The sequence below is a fragment of the Varroa destructor genome, unplaced genomic scaffold, assembly GCF_002443255.2.
Source record: "Varroa destructor unplaced genomic scaffold, Vdes_3.0 BEIS01000001.1, whole genome shotgun sequence".
Taxonomy (NCBI): Eukaryota; Metazoa; Arthropoda; class Arachnida; order Mesostigmata; family Varroidae; genus Varroa; species Varroa destructor.
The window spans coordinates 2,945,572-2,961,595 of NW_019211454.1; the positions used below are offsets into that span (position 1 = coordinate 2,945,572).

The window sequence follows — 16,024 nt, forward strand, 5'->3', positions numbered from 1 at the left end:
AGTCTATAGTCGAATCAAAAGCGTTTCCGGTTTAACCTGTCCTTATAGCACAATAAACATTCGTGCAGCGCATTCAGTAGTGCAGGGCAGTCAAAAAAAAAAACACTTCTACTGCACAAGTTACTCGAGTAGTCATCGATCCGCGCGTTACTTAACTATTCCCTTTTACTTGTACTGGGTGTACGTGTCATGCGGCAATTCATTTGATATATAAAGCATATATATAAAAGATACAATATAAAGCTCAAGTACCAATTTCGCTAGAGAGAGTCTATAGACGTGCATCAGGTACCAACTAAACTTATATATAACCTAGATGCAATACAGACGCCACACTGATATATAGATTTATAAAGCCAGCAAGCAAGTACTGCTAAGGACAGCACTGATCGTCCGAGACCACAAAGATTACATAACAGAATTATTATTTTGGTTTATAATAATTATTTGGGTTTTCTTCAATAATAGCGGTTATGCATCGACTTGTAATAATTGAATTTATTTGGATTGACCGTTGACTCCTTCCTAATGATCCGTTAGTTTCGGATGAATCGAGCGGTTTAACGAAGTTCTTAAATCTACCGTACATGTCCAGCGTGCATCTAATACATAATATCATATGTATAACCTAGTTATCGTGCTAAATTAACACTACGACAAAGTTCTACCGTTGAAATTAACGAGGACGGCAAACGGTAAATGCTAGACTGCTGTCATGTTTCAGGTGAAATGAATACAAAAATGTGCCAACATAATTTTTTTATCTTATTCTACTTTTCTTTGCTTTACGATTTCCTGACTTTGACCAGTTGCAGTAGAATCATCAAAAGTTCATAGCGGTCACTCTGACGTTGTTGCTGTTGTTCCATCGACCGCGACATGCGAAGGTCTGAACTGAATGCCAGCAGATGGCGCCCGTCATCTGTCTTCACGCTAGTACAGCATCTTCAGCTTCAGAACAGATAACGTGGCCGTTTGACCGATCGCAATACATACTTGTATCGAGATGTAATCATACACGTTTAATACTATATGCACGCATATATACAGGCAGACGCGTTTTCTAGTTTAACTATAAACGCACGCTGAGCGAACAAAGCCATGTAACGCTTTTTATTTAAAAGTAATAAAAAAAACAATTATCCATACATGTAATATCGAGTGAATGAACGATCGTGGACTTAATCGTTTGCAAACAAGAGATATTAAAAAAGAGTCGATGAAATCTATTTCGAGAGCCATTGTTCAATACCATAAAAACCAGTTGTTGAATATAGATTTGCTGCGTTGTGATGCCTCTGGTATTGATGCTTTATTGACAATAGCGGTTCAGTCATGTAAATAGGTAAACATAAATCTGTTTTTTATGCGTGCGCAACTAGTTTGTGTCGTTTTTTAACTAGCCTGCTGATAAAAAAAAAACTGCACAAGTTTGAGGTTCGGGGAGTGTACGAAACTATTTTGCGTAAAAACCAAATAGGAATCTATGCACAAACGTTATTTGACCTTTGCATGATACATTCCTAACGTTCTGCCCAATGGACGATTTCTAGATGCAATCTATATATCATTCGGGACCTAGATCACTAAACCGTAATCGCGTACCGTTTGGGTCTTTTTTTGACCCGTAGTAATAATAAAGGCACCAAGCTGTTTAAGCCATTTTGTGAAAGCGATTTCAGAAAATATCACTTCTTCCATTTGTCCATGCGCTTATTTTTAGGGTAACGATAGGGATTCAAGTATGAGCACTGGACCCTCGTTGTGGAGAGCTTGTCACGAAGATATTAGTAAAAATCAATGCATAGTGGTGAATCATTTTCCTATTAATTGATGGTTTGTCGCTCGCGTAATGACAAACAGTGTACATATATTATAGCCCTAAGGCCAGTGCTGTACCAAATACAGGCCCTAATTTAAAAAGGAAGCGTTCCAAACAGGCAAAAAAACACCTGAGAGTAGTACGCCTCCACATTCGTGTTGCACATCAAATACGGAAGTATCTAAAAAAGCTAAGCACGCATAGAAACTTGTGAACAGGGGACGCGTATGTCATCGCGTAAAAATGGCGGTGCTACAAACAACATGGCAGCCTCTAACAGATATGAAATGGTCCATGTATATATATATATATATGTATAACCTGATTACCTCGTTTAGATTGGCGTATCTGAATTCAATCATGTTCTATTGAACTATGTTCGGTATTTTGTATTTGACAATTTTCGTCGTCATAGGGATGATATTGATCAGAATCGTCGGAATGTCCTATTCTTTTGTTTGTGAACAGTTGTTGCCGTAAGTTACTATTGGTGCGTGTGTATACGTTATTGTATCATCGTCACCTTTACCTTTCCGTTCATCTACGTGTCGAAGACAAATACGGGGTAGGGTCAGGGATGTCGACGGTAAACCTGAGCTGTAGTTTGTAAACGGTAACACGTGTCGGACGTGACAATTACCGTGTCCGTATGATTGGCAGCTTGATAGCTAATCATAACAAGCTTTTGTCATAGTAGTATTTAGCGGTTGTCGATAATGTCGTGACGATCTTTGAAGAGAGCGATAACGATGAAGGTGCAAACAGACCTCCGTATCCTGCTATGAGTGAACATTTGCCACACTGCCATTGTAGATAGAAAACATCTAACACTAAGAAAAAAAAATTATAAATGATAAAAGTGAACATAATTGGACAGTTGGAAAACAAGGACTTTTCGTTTGATTTCGTCTGCAGTGAACCGCGGCATTTCTGCTGAAGAATCGTTTGCTACGCGATTCTTCTGCGTTGACCTGCGTAATATGTCCGATGTAAATGCCACATGTTCAAAGTATAGATTCGGTCGAGCCTTTGAGAGATCCTATCAAAACAATATCTCTGAAGTTAAAAAAAAGGAGTACTCGTTTAGTTAGTTAGAAAGCGTCTCCATCACAAGTTGCGAACAGGCCTTGACGTGTTGCTAGCAAATAATAGCACACATATAATACAAGATTAATGGTGACGAACGGCTGGCGCCATCCATTCAAAATAATTTAAACTGTGCTCAAGGCCATTTTTATCATTATCCAGAGCAGAGCAGAGCAGGGCTTGACGCCCGTCCACGAGGCATGAGGTGTCATGTCGATGTTCTACTATTACTTCACAACCAATATATACATGCTCAGACATAATTGCATCTAATAACAGCTAATTGTTGACAAAATTAGATTTATTGAAATAGTTTAAAGACAAAGGGACGACGCTTACCACGAACAGCATGTTGACTTAAAGGTACACGGCACGATCAGAACACACGGACTATATTTATCCCGCCCCATAATCGAGCTCAAAAATGAGGTTACCCTAAGTGTGCAAACTCCTGTTTAGCCGTTTGGCATCGTTATTGGACCATGCAGGACTATAATGTAAACACGGCCAATTATCATTCAGGACTAACTTAGTCGTGAACAAATTTCAATAGTTTACTATGGCTCTTTATGGCGGAGGGGGCGGGGGGGGGGGGGGTATTCAGTGAGATCGGAGAAGGGCTGTAGAAGCGTATTTACCCTATCTATTATGTCTCTGATCAGTACGTACCAATAAAGTGAAAAGCTTGAATAGTATGGTCCGCAACTATTGCTAATAGGTAATAACGATCCTGATTACTACTACTAGAATCGTTGTGACTAACATCGCCCGCCCGATAAGTGATGGCAGACTGCGTTTATCCAATTAGCCAAAATAGACTGATAATGACAGCGGTGGTGATAATAGAACGTTTTCCTTAGAACTAATAATAGGACGTTGGTGGTCTGACAGGCCTCTGTTTGCGTGACCAAAAAATGTACAATTATATATTATTAGTTTAAGTGATGCAGACAGGGTCAATAACAGCAAAAAGTTTCGCCGTCGTCCACCTATCCTTTTCAACCCCTGACCCCCGTTACCTAAACGAAACAATAAAATTATCAGGTTATATCTATTCTATTTTCCCATTGGGAGGCTTAATTTGCTCAACAACGATGCTAGAGTAGAAAATGTTTGTTCTACTTGATGGATTTTCGCCGGCGGTGTTCTGCACACGTTTGAAGTGTTAGGGCACTTCTAGTGGGCTGGTGTTCTCTGCGTCGAAGTCTACGATATTGTAGAGGCCATAGCCGTTCCTCGTAAGTAAATAAAATTATTCGTGTCTATAGAATCTCATGCTCGCTGTAGAATAACAATAGCAGATCGTCAATTGATCAATGACAAGTTTAACACATAATACGTGCAGTGTCCTCATATCCATTTAATAATATCCCGTGTCCTGTCTGTGATCATCTTAGCCTGTCAGCTAGGTTGTTTTGCAATTTAACTTATTTCGAATTCTAACGTCAATTTTATGCTACTTACATTTGAAGCTTCTGCGCCGCAGAAGTTTGTGTGATGTTGCATGAAGGATGCATGTATAATCATTATTTAACGCTATAGATATCATATAGAAGAAAGAACATACATTATGAACCCCAGATAAACGTAGTATCTCAATTCGTAGACATTTACGACAACAACTTGAACGTAATGACATTCCATACGCATCCTTCAGTATACACAGCTTTTAGGGCATAGCCGGTCATCGCCGTCTACAAGACTTCACTGATCAATCAGATAAGACTGGATTTGCCCGCCAAGCCCACTGAACAGCAAACACCGTCTAAATATTTCGAGTTTTACGCCTGTCGCCACAGTTAGACATTGGGTTGCTTCTAGTTTGAAGCGTACGCCTGGATTCGAACCAAACATTAGCAGACAAATACGTTTCTCACTAGAATAGCACGGGTACACCACACACCGTCTGGCAGGCAAAATCTGATTGATTTAGAAGACCATCTACCGTCGAATGGCAGTTTATTTACTACTCTCTTATTACTTATTATTGGTACTCTCGTCAGATCGCTCGTACGAGTTGAGCAGTATGTTGATTAGAAAAAGGCTTATAAATAGACTATATATGTATATAACTACAGCTTATAAATAGACATTTAACTGCGCGTAGCGTTTGTGAACCTGTAATGTATGTTCTATAGGTTTCCTCCTCTACAAGGACACTTCACATGATTTAAATTTGATTGATTGAATTGATGTCCCAGAGTCACCAACTCAGACCAGGACATTCCCGCCACTGAAGTCTATATAGGTACTTTTTGTGGCTGTGTACGGCTGAAAGGCACTTACTTTAACCGGTCGTCTTTCAGCATTTTAATCAGCTACTTTATGATGAAACAGCCCGCTACCCTTAACGCCGGCGAAGCAAATATGTCTAGCGATAGAAACACGGCTGTGGAGCCGCGAAATCCCTTAACGTGTTTGGACAGCAATCGCATACACAAAAAAAATTAAATGAAAATTAAAATCGAGATAAATAACAACGATATATGCGAAGGATCAAGCAAATGTTCCGACCACGATTCTCGACAAGAGAAAAATCAATATGGGATTTGGTCAATTATCGAAGTAGTGAACGCTAAAATATAACAAAAAAAATGTTGCTTTACATTATGGAACGTGCGACGTCTCACGAGTTATCAAATGATACGTGGCGGTCTGTTAAGCTGTTGTTTTTCGAAATACCATTTTGGCAAATGCTTGGCTACAGTTAAATAGAAACTTTATGTGGCACTCGTATTATCCGTAATACGCAGTCGGTACGATACACGAAATTGAAGGCAGTGATGTGCTGGCAAAGTTTAGGAAATTGGGGCATGTGTGTGCAATGTTATGATTCGAGGCAAGCACCAATGTACCTAAAATTATCACTGCATATAAACGAACCAGCCTGAATGTGTTTTGTTGTTTCTAGAAATGGTACAGTGAGAAAAATGTGCCATGGAAGCGTTGTGACTTATTCTACAAGGCTTCATAGATGAAATTCTGTATCCAATGACAAGGCTTCCATAAGTGGTTCTTGGTCGCAGATATAAGATGAAGCTTTCCTGATACTGCTATTCAAAATGCGCAGGATAAACGATAAGCGATAGAAATGGTATCTGTATTGCCGTACGTGTATACGTGATAACAACTAGGCTACAGTCTTAATATGGCATCTTGGTCAAATACGCCTTTTGATGCGTGACAAGCGGCAAAGTTCCTGATTCCGTTTTCACTCATGGCGTACACCACAGATTTGTCGTTTATTGTCAGTCATAACCTTTACATATACATTTACTTTTGTTGTAATACGTAATTTACACGCTCTCAGATCGCTCCGCTAGAGAAAGAAAATTGTCAAATCGCAGGAGAAAGCCACCTCAGAAGCAGGTGAACGATGGCAAAAATAATGACGCAGTACTCGAGCGATCACTAAGCAATATGGACGACAGAAGGGTTGCGTCGTTTCCACTAATGACCACCAGTCTGCTATAGCTAATAGAAATTGATCACACAGATGAGCTTTCTTTCCAGAAGATCCTACAACATCCAAACATGCAAGTGGCGGGGGCGGTGGCAAAAGCAGTCTGATTTAGAGCGTGAAATGGAATTTCCGCGCCTGGCCACGGTGAAGCCGCCCGCGGCACCTTGGGGAAGGCGGCCCGGCGGAGAAGGCTGCAGGTACGTTTTTCGCTTTCATTGTCCTGATGTTTTTGAGCGTCATGTGTCGCATCGGTTTGCCACGAACGGCGCAGACGCAGCAGCAACAGTAATAATCACCGCAATAGCAACGCTGGCTAGAATTTATCGTTACCGCGAACACCATTAGCGTCTCGATAATAATAGCAGCAGCAGCAGCAGCAGCGGCGGGAATTCGCAGGGACGCGTGACGAAGACCGCCGTGATAACCATCACATATGTTGAGTTATAGGGAAAAAAGTCTTGACCTTTAAGCCAAAATTAAAGCAAATACCTTTTTTACGTGTTTTAAAACAATATTACTAAACTAAAGATGCCTCAGTTTAATCAGTGACCTTCGACTACCGTTGCCATAATGCCCTCACGGTAGAATCTCTGTGGTTCCTAGGCTAGGAACTGTGACAAGTTCTTTGCATTTTGCATCCCTCCATCAAAACTAAATTAACATTATTATGAGGGTTCTGCAGACACTGTAACAGACCATTGTCTTATGCTGCAAGATCGGTTATAGAGCGGATGCGCTAAAATTTCCTATCCAAGTTCTTTCAACTTGTGCCGGATAGCTAAAAATGTATGTGGTGTGCCATTGTCATGGTAAAAGACCACGTCCCTTCTACTCACGAGATTCGATCAGTTTTTTTTCCAGTAGCTTGTGGTAATCCTGTAAGTCGTTAGCAGTCGAGCTTCGAATCAATCCTTTTACCAAGCGGCAAAATCCATAATGGACGATTGCTTAAAGCCGCACCAAATACATGGCACCATCTTCTTTGGTCTAAGTCAGGACTTTGCGGTAGATTATGAGGCATATTGATTTTATTTTTCCTATTTGCGCGCGATTGTCCATTCATCACCGTCCGTGATTAAGCGCCAGTTCGATTTCGTTACGTTTCTGTAAAATTTCATAGATGGGAATACGATCGAATGAATTTGTTTGCGTCAAACATGGAGTTTCCTTTCGTAGCCAGCTTTCTTCAAATGGTTCTAAAACGTTTGCTGGTAGATGCTTGGCTCCTTGACGATGTCATGACCATTCGCATGTCGCCGTTGCTCAATTTTCGCAATAATTTATCGATTTTCGTAATTGGCCGAAGACTACGGTGAGCACCTCTCACATCGAAATTTCCAGAACGAAAACGGCACAACCATTTTTAGGTCATTTTTTCCTACGGCGCATCTTGACCATATACAGCTCAAATTTGTTAGCGGGCCTGGGCAGCAGTCGTGCTTTTAGAGTAACAAAATTTTAAAATATAGCAAACTTCTCAGAAATTCTACTCATCTTCAAGGTGCTCTATCTCTGTATGGATATGGGCATTCTAGCAATTTGGGCACGTCTAGTACTGCCAGGTTAATTTTCGAACGACACCAACATCGACCCGACCCGACACGATACGACTCATACTACCTAAGATATAGCTAGAAAAACGGTCAAGAATTTTTCGACCTGCAAATACCGTTTCCATTAGCTGCAGACAACTCATAGATATATTTAATAGTAAAAATCATAGATATATTTAATAGCAACTATGAAATTGAGATGACAATCTGAATGGTAGCCAAACGACAGTAGCCAATACTTATTGTGACCACTATGGCTGTCTCGGCTGTCCTTTCATTGGATGGCAGTTGTAGCGGAGATGCTTGACACCTATGGCCCTAAAAAATCTACCCCCAAACGCCTCTCTTTTTCGCTATCCTTCACTTGGCCTTCTTTTGGAGGCAAGAATGACACACAGACATAAGTAGGCTTTTCAATAACATAGCAGGGCATCGTCTTAATTGGTTACTAATAGTGACAATGATTCTATGTTAGATTTCATCGGAAAAGGAGGGTTCCACTTAGAAGTGACCGATAGCGTCGTAAATGTGTACCCAGAAAGTGTAGCAGCTTGATGCTCATAAACAGCGTTAAAATGACGCTGTACTATCGTAGTCGGAGCGGTTTATATAGTTATTATCTCTCCCTTGTCTATGGATTTGACGAAAGTCTACCGGTGCCAGAGCTAAGCACGGCCGAACTATCCATTCCTTCAATTGTGTACATGCTATAACAGATGAGGTAAGTTTTGTCGCTGGCAGCTCAACGCCTGCGAGTGGGTAGCATAGAAGCACATATTATTATTATTATGTGATCGCGTAGTAAGAGGCAATCCATGTGCATTCGTGTCAGGGTTGAAGAATCAGCATTTGACTTCAAAGATGCGTTGGGAGCTTCGATAGAGGTATGGAGATAAAAGGTAGGACTCTTTCAAATTAACTTTCTATCGGGTAAGTGACTACCTACAATATAGTCATAAGTAAGCATGTTGTTTGTTGGATGGAATTACCGTCCCGTTGAGCTGACGACGATAAGCAAATGCCTAATGTGAGATCTATTATAAAATTTACTAGATACCTAAATCATGGTTTCGACGGTCAACGTCTACGTAAAACTTCGATATGGCCAAAATGATCGAATACGAATAAACTCGTTGCTATTGATGATAACTTTCACTCTCCAGTTTCAGATTTTATTATATCGCCTGCTATTATATATAATCTTATAGAAAGGTTTATACACAGTATAATATCGGATCAATACTGCTGTCTGAAGCGTGATATGCAACAATAATAAAGCAATAAAATCGGAACGGCTGATTATAGCATCGCCATGCAACACACAGGTTGTACAATCTGCACACAAACCATTAACTACAGTAGAATCTTGATCAGAATTAAAAAATGCGTAAAAATTACAACTATAGCAAACATACATATGCGTAGCACAAAGATGGGAGCCTCTTCTGAAGCTAAAGACACACATTCATAGATCTAATGTGATAGATAAAATGATCTAAGTTTTCTAAATTTAAAGGGCTTGAAAAATTACATCATATTAGATGAGACCTCTGTCTAGTTGAGAATTGTCTCAGGTTTTCCAAGCCTATTCTATGTGCGATTCTCTCGTTAGTTATTTGTCCAGCGGGAATTTTCATGTGAATAAAAAAATAAATTATAAAAACAAAAGTTGCTGAAGATTAATAACAGAGCAAAATTCTTGAAAACGTTTTCTGTCCGAAAGGCTTCATTTTAATTTTCTGCCTTCTCACAGTTGCCCGGATCACCCGTAGGGAGCACTCATTGGAAGTCGGATAGGCGTGTAGGGATCCAAAGCGCGTAATTTGCCATCATTTCTTCGTTACGTAACTAGATTTGGCATGAAGCTGTGGCTGCTGTTTTAACATTCTGATAGTAGAAACAATTCAAATCTTTCTACTCGAAAGATGACCACGTTGAATTGGGTTCCTTTTATTTTATTTTATTTTTTTTGCGAAAAACGATATCTTATCGGTCCTAGCGATGGAAAGAAAGTAAAATATGGAACGTAATCAATACATCGGGTACATCAGCTCGGTTCTCATTGGGGCTACGTTCATCATCATTATTTTGCATTGTCGAAGTAAATTATCAGCAGAAATATCGTTTCCAATTTATTGCAAACGATATACACAACAATACTGTGTTTGTAATAACTGGGAGTGCTTCAAAGGATGGCTACTATCGAATTGAAAACAAAATCTCTACCAACGAAGTAACGGATGCTGGGAAATTGCAACAGTCCGGAATGGGCAAAAGCGAGAGGATACAAGCGAATTTAAGTATTATGCATAAATAACGAGCTTTGTCTGTGGGAGCCGGGATGTGCAGAAGCCCTTGTCAACTCGCTGGATTTGTGGTCGGTTTGTACGCCACCGTAACCTGTTCCTCGTATACTGTCGATTTAGGATACCACAAACACTACAGTAAACGTGGGGCATTGAAGTTGAAACAAAGACATCATGGGACGTTTCGTGAAAAATTCATTGCGAAATAGTTGGCTTACACGCGTAGCAACGTCAGTCGTATATATTCTATTCGATAAACGACCTCTGTGCATATATCTGTACGGAAGCTGCGTCTGTGCCATGACCGCATACACGCGTTGTACATGACTGTAACCATCAAGAAGCCCGTAAGCTCTAGGCCGAGGACGACGAGGTGAGGAATAGCTGCGTGGCAAGAAAAGAAAATCGAAAAAAGCGCTTGGATAATGAACAAATTGAGATTTCGCGCCTACACCTACTAACTGACCTATTGAATTGAAGTACTAGGAACCACAAATATCAAGGTGAGAGAAAGTCTGTCCATGACTTAGAGGTAGATAGTATCATCACTGATAACAATTGTCTTGTCACCATCGGCTACTGAAGTGATATACTGTGAGAAGCTTGCATATTGGGCTTTTCCACAAATTTGGGCACGTTTACCTCAAAGGAGCCAGCAAGTCTTATCATGATTACGACACAAAGGATGTAAAAACAAAGTAGGCCAACCGTTCATTTACAAGGATGTTGCATAGCGTGTCCTAGCCCGTATCTACGCATATATGCCAACTTGTATATGGAATAGAGATAAACATGTCTAGACTATTTTCCACTCTAGATCACGGATCTATAACATGTATTACATTAGTACTTAAATGACTAGGTTGCTTAAAATACGTCTGTGTAGGGCGTATTGGCCAAATCGGGTGCACAAATATCTGGACGAAGTGTTCCAGATTTTTGTCTAAATAATTTGAATTCACAGTGACATATAAAACTTCTAAGTTCTTTTTGCGCACCTAACGAGTACAATTTTTTTGAAACGAACTCACCCAAACCTTGAAACCTAGAAAGAGTCCATATTTGGGGAAACTTAGTTAAGTTATAGTGAAGTATTTCGCAAATATTTTACTTGTGGTATTATCGGATAATCGTGCTGGATACTTTTATTAAAAGTAATTTTATTAGGCCTTATCTATTGACAAAAGCCAAAAGCAGGATGGACTACAGCCCTAGGGATTATCTTGCTTAATAATACATATCGAAATTCGAACTAGCAACACATATTCCGGTTCAGCTTAAACAGTTCACAGAACAGTTAGAATCAATTGTTACTTTGGCTTCCTATCAAAGCGCGTAAGAATATTCTACAAACATTATTAAATAATTAGATAATGAGTAAAAATGAACCTATTTAATATAATATTTTTTATATTGCTAAATAATGATGCTGCTACGATTTTACGAACCAGCAACTTCACTGTGCTGGAGGCGAGAAGTCTCCATGGACTTCAACTCATAATTACTATTACCGTCTGCCATGGCAGATAACATTTTAACTAACTAAATCATAACTAATGATCTAAAATTACTTTCTCGAACATTTTCCCATTTCTATAACGACACTGACGAAGACCCAATTACTATGCTTCCTTCAATTTTTGCCGTAACTTACTAGCCAAAAGTTGCACCGGCTATCATCGATCGACTAGTCAAGCCCAAGATATTATCGATTGTAACGTTGACAAGCTAAATTGACACAGACGAAGCTACTGTTGTCGCTGGCCGAATATAAGTGGTCTATGTATAGGAAAGTTCTAAAAATTCGTTCGTAGAGGTCTTAGCCAGGAAGCACGTGGAATAACGGACAAAAAGGACGCCATTGTAACCGGATGAGAAGCGAGCGGGCGGGCGGGCAGGCGGCCATGATACAAGCTCTTTCATGTGACTATAGCAATATTTGAAGCTAGCGCATGTTTGATTTTGCCGGCTGTCCCATAGCCATCATAGAACAACGGGCTAGTATGACGTAGTAATGTATAATAATTTCGTTAATTATCTCCGCTTTAAACATATATCTCGCAAGGAAATTCGTCTCGAAGTAATAGTGAGTCTTTATACTTCCCATCAGAATAGCCCAGGAAGTCAGTCAGTCAGTCTGTCATAGTTTCATAATGCACGACCTACGTAAGCCATATATAGTCATAACAGCTAAAATTACTTTAGGATTTTTAACTTGTGATTTTTTTAAACTTCAGTCTGCTGAAACCCTCTGACGGGCTGATACGAGCAATCGACCTACGGTTTTTCGCCAAGGGACGAAGGAGGGTGGTAGCTAAAGTAAACTATATGTAGGTTAATTTGAGAGTAGAGTTTATTCTATTTGAGACGTAGTAACGGAAGCGGATAGGCCTACAAGTCGCGATATAATGATAGCTCGCCTACTCTATTGCTAGCGTAATTGAGTGACGTTTAAGCCAAGCCTTTGACCTGTGCAGGCACTTGAGCGAAGCGGGAAATCTAGTGCTCTTTGTGTCAATTATTAGGCTGAGTGGCCTTCTGTACCGCAGTCTTAATTGCCATGTAGAACCGCTTCAATCCATCTCAGTATAATACTGGAATAATTCAATACCATTTTAGAAAGCAGCCAGATATACTATGGGGTAATACGGGCAGCCTTTGACGAGCGTAACGTAATCCTTTGAAGGCCTCCCTAATTATGCTAACATGTCGTACGTTTCATATAAGGAAAATTTAATCTGATTGATTATTTAAGGCGCATTAATAAACAAAAGTTCGTTTAAAAATTAAGTCACAGAACGTTAAGCCTAAGCTTGTCTTCCATAGATTACGAGCATTTTTTACCATTTTAGTACAAGATCTTCTTATATATATATATATATTACAGAACTCACTCACTTTCCAATTAGCACAGGCAACACAGGCGCGAGGGCTAACAAGGCGACGCCACGGTGCCCCGCGATGTTACCTAAGAGATGGTGCATGGGCATATCTTCTTGGCCTCTAGCCCCCCTACTCAACAAAATCATTTTCATAGGCAGTTATTGTCATCATAATCACTACCGCGCTATAAAGTACATAAAGCTGCCATAGCCAGCGACATCCCTGTGACAACAATCAGATGCGAAAAGCGCTAAACGAGAGAAAGTTAATTAAAATATAATTCGCTTGGCAAGTTCTTCGTCCAACTGTTGTTTCTGACTTTTGATGATAATGATGATGCTAACTACTCTTCTTTTCTTGCTCCTTCGTTATCTGTACGCGTGTCGCATGTTAACGTAACCGACCGAGCGATCGTTGGGCTACTGCTGCTGATCTTCATAGCCTACGAGCGTCATATGTAGTATGTTTGTCGAGTACTATATTATATGTATCATTAGTGATATCTGAAACGTGCGGAACGATTGAACCTAACCGTGTTGACAAGCGCATGGACATAGGTAGCTATGGATCACGAAAACAGTTAAGCCTAATCAATAGGATCAGAGCAGACAGATGATCAGCGGATACCGAGAAAAACAGCGCCGTGAAAGACACGCGAAACGGGCTGGCTTTTTGTTTTTCTTCTTAGCAAACACCCGTCATAAATTATAAGCGACGTATTTAGTCTTCTGGGTTGTCGCTGACTTCGTGATGGCTTTTATAAGGTCTTGAATCGAATACGACTAGTGAGTGATACAAACTAGCGTTTCGATAACTCTGGCGAAGTATTGATTCTGTCTACCACTAGTCGATTGTTACGCGCTCGTTACTATGCAGACAAATATTGACACGTGATTATTTGTTTTTGTTATAAACAAAAGCAACGACGACATAATGCGCCCATCTAAGAGCAAAATGGAAAATTGGGTTGAGGACATGCGTAATCTGTGTGGCAATTTATCAAGATATATAACTTTTATAACAGAATAAGTATTATTTAGTCGATCTTTTGTTCAATTCCATTGTTATTAGTACAGTTGTTTGTCAGTGAAATATAATTAAAATGAAATCTGACCATCTCGTATTATCAGCTTGTTGCGATAGCTGAATTTAGAAAATTGGAATAGTTTTCTAGAGGCTATTACCACTGAATGGACTTTGGATCTACCAGCTCATTTTAGAGGGCAGCAGGCCCTCTAAAAAACGGCCGAGGGTGCAATCATATTTAAACCTGTTCAATGGAAGCTCGGAGTCGACCGAAGACCTTACACGAATATCGTGGAGTAGATGACCTGCAGCTGATTAGCAAAAGACGGCAGTTTCTACAGCGGAGCAGATAACGTTGACCTTACCGGACGATAGAAAATTATTTCCGAGTTTTCAATAATCAGCCGGTGTAGACGATTACAGGGCCAATGAGCAGTACTGGGCAAAACAAAACAATTTCAATTCTAGTAACCGTTAAAATTCGTTCATAAGTAAAGTCAGATCAATACTGCGTGGAACAGGTAGGCTATACGTAGAGGCTATCCGGCTATTAATGTTAAAGGTGACCTTATACATCTTGTGCCTACCTTAATTGCTGCCTACACATTTTTATTCTGTGTGACCTTGTTATTATGGACACATTATAATATGGTCCACAAGCTATATGTTCATTACCTGCGTATTAGATAGGCTAACAATTTGTGATTTGCGACTTGTGAAACTTATCTATAAAGAATAGAAACGAGACCATGTTATACCACGGGCAGACGCTACTGTTTTAGCGCTTTCAAAATTTAACTTCAGTCGTAACGGGTATGATATTGCGATATTTTGGGATGGGCATAGTAATTAATGAAATGGGCAAACGCGGCCAACTCTAGGATAGTATCGCTCGTGATATACTATTTAAGGACGCGTAAATGTAGTACAAATCGGTTGTGTAACATGAATATAAATAATGTAGCATTTTTAGTATAGTAGCTCTTCACGTAAGGATTATAGGTGATAAAACAGATATGTACCATCGTATAATAAAAAATATGAAAATTTTATTTTTTAAGAACGACATATACATGAATATTGCTAATATATGTACATATCACTACGCGGTAATTTGGGTGACTGTCCGTTTTATCGCAGAAATGTTCTCACGAGCTGGCGTATTATCGACGGAGTTTGACTGCTCTGGGTCTATCCTGCAACACCGCCATACTGAATGTTCGGATGTACAAAGATTCAGTGACTTCATGAGGAAGGAAGCAGCAATTTCATCTTTCTAAACTGTCGATATTGACTGTGAACCCTTGTGCAGAGGTAAACGAATACGGAGCTATCTAAGTTACTCCAACATGGCCGAATATTTGTCCCTGACTCTTAAAAACAGCCATGGCAATCAAGTAATTAGCAATTTGATCTGTATGCGCACATATCCTTGGGGCCAGTTAAGAAAGATCGCCAATTATAGGGGTCATTTTACAGTTACACGAATACCCTTTATGACGTCGTTCGTGTGGAGGGACCCTTCGTGGATTAAGGGTAGGTGTTTAGTAATCCGGTATCCACCATTGCCAACTGATGTTTTTTTAAAGAGCTCTAATTTTCGTACGGTTTTCACTCTCCTTTAAGAACGTTTATGATGATGATGTCGCCGTTAGTCTTCAGAACAATAGTGTTTCAGTCTGAGGTTAGCACGATAGATCATTTGGTTCGCTTGTTCGAAGGGGAGTGATTTACGAAATATGGCCTCTTCAGCTGGACGAGTAGTTAGCTCATGCTCAACCTAATGGGTGTACCTGATTCCTGTAACGTGTTGTGTAGGAATAAAAGCTGTATCGGCAGGATTTTTATTTGTACTAACGTCGTTGCCTGCTCGCAGTAACAATTA

At 39.9% G+C, this 16,024-nt stretch overlaps 1 protein-coding gene and 1 long non-coding RNA gene across 6 annotated transcripts in view; one reads left to right on the forward strand and one right to left on the reverse strand.

Moving 5' to 3' along the window:
- LOC111249894 (uncharacterized) overlaps positions 1-16,024 on the reverse strand; it is a 75,296-nt gene that overhangs the window by 39,778 nt on the left and 19,494 nt on the right. The window lies entirely within an intron of this gene.
- LOC111249918 (uncharacterized) lies at positions 3,989-15,616 on the forward strand. 2 transcript variants are annotated; one of them, XR_002673121.2, is made up of 3 exons: positions 3,989-4,146; positions 6,422-6,568; positions 15,280-15,616. It is a non-coding gene; the product is annotated as an uncharacterized LOC111249918 (long non-coding RNA). The 2 variants fall into 2 exon arrangements; XR_015322933.1 differs by lacking the exon at positions 15,280-15,616 and adding an exon at positions 8,757-9,225.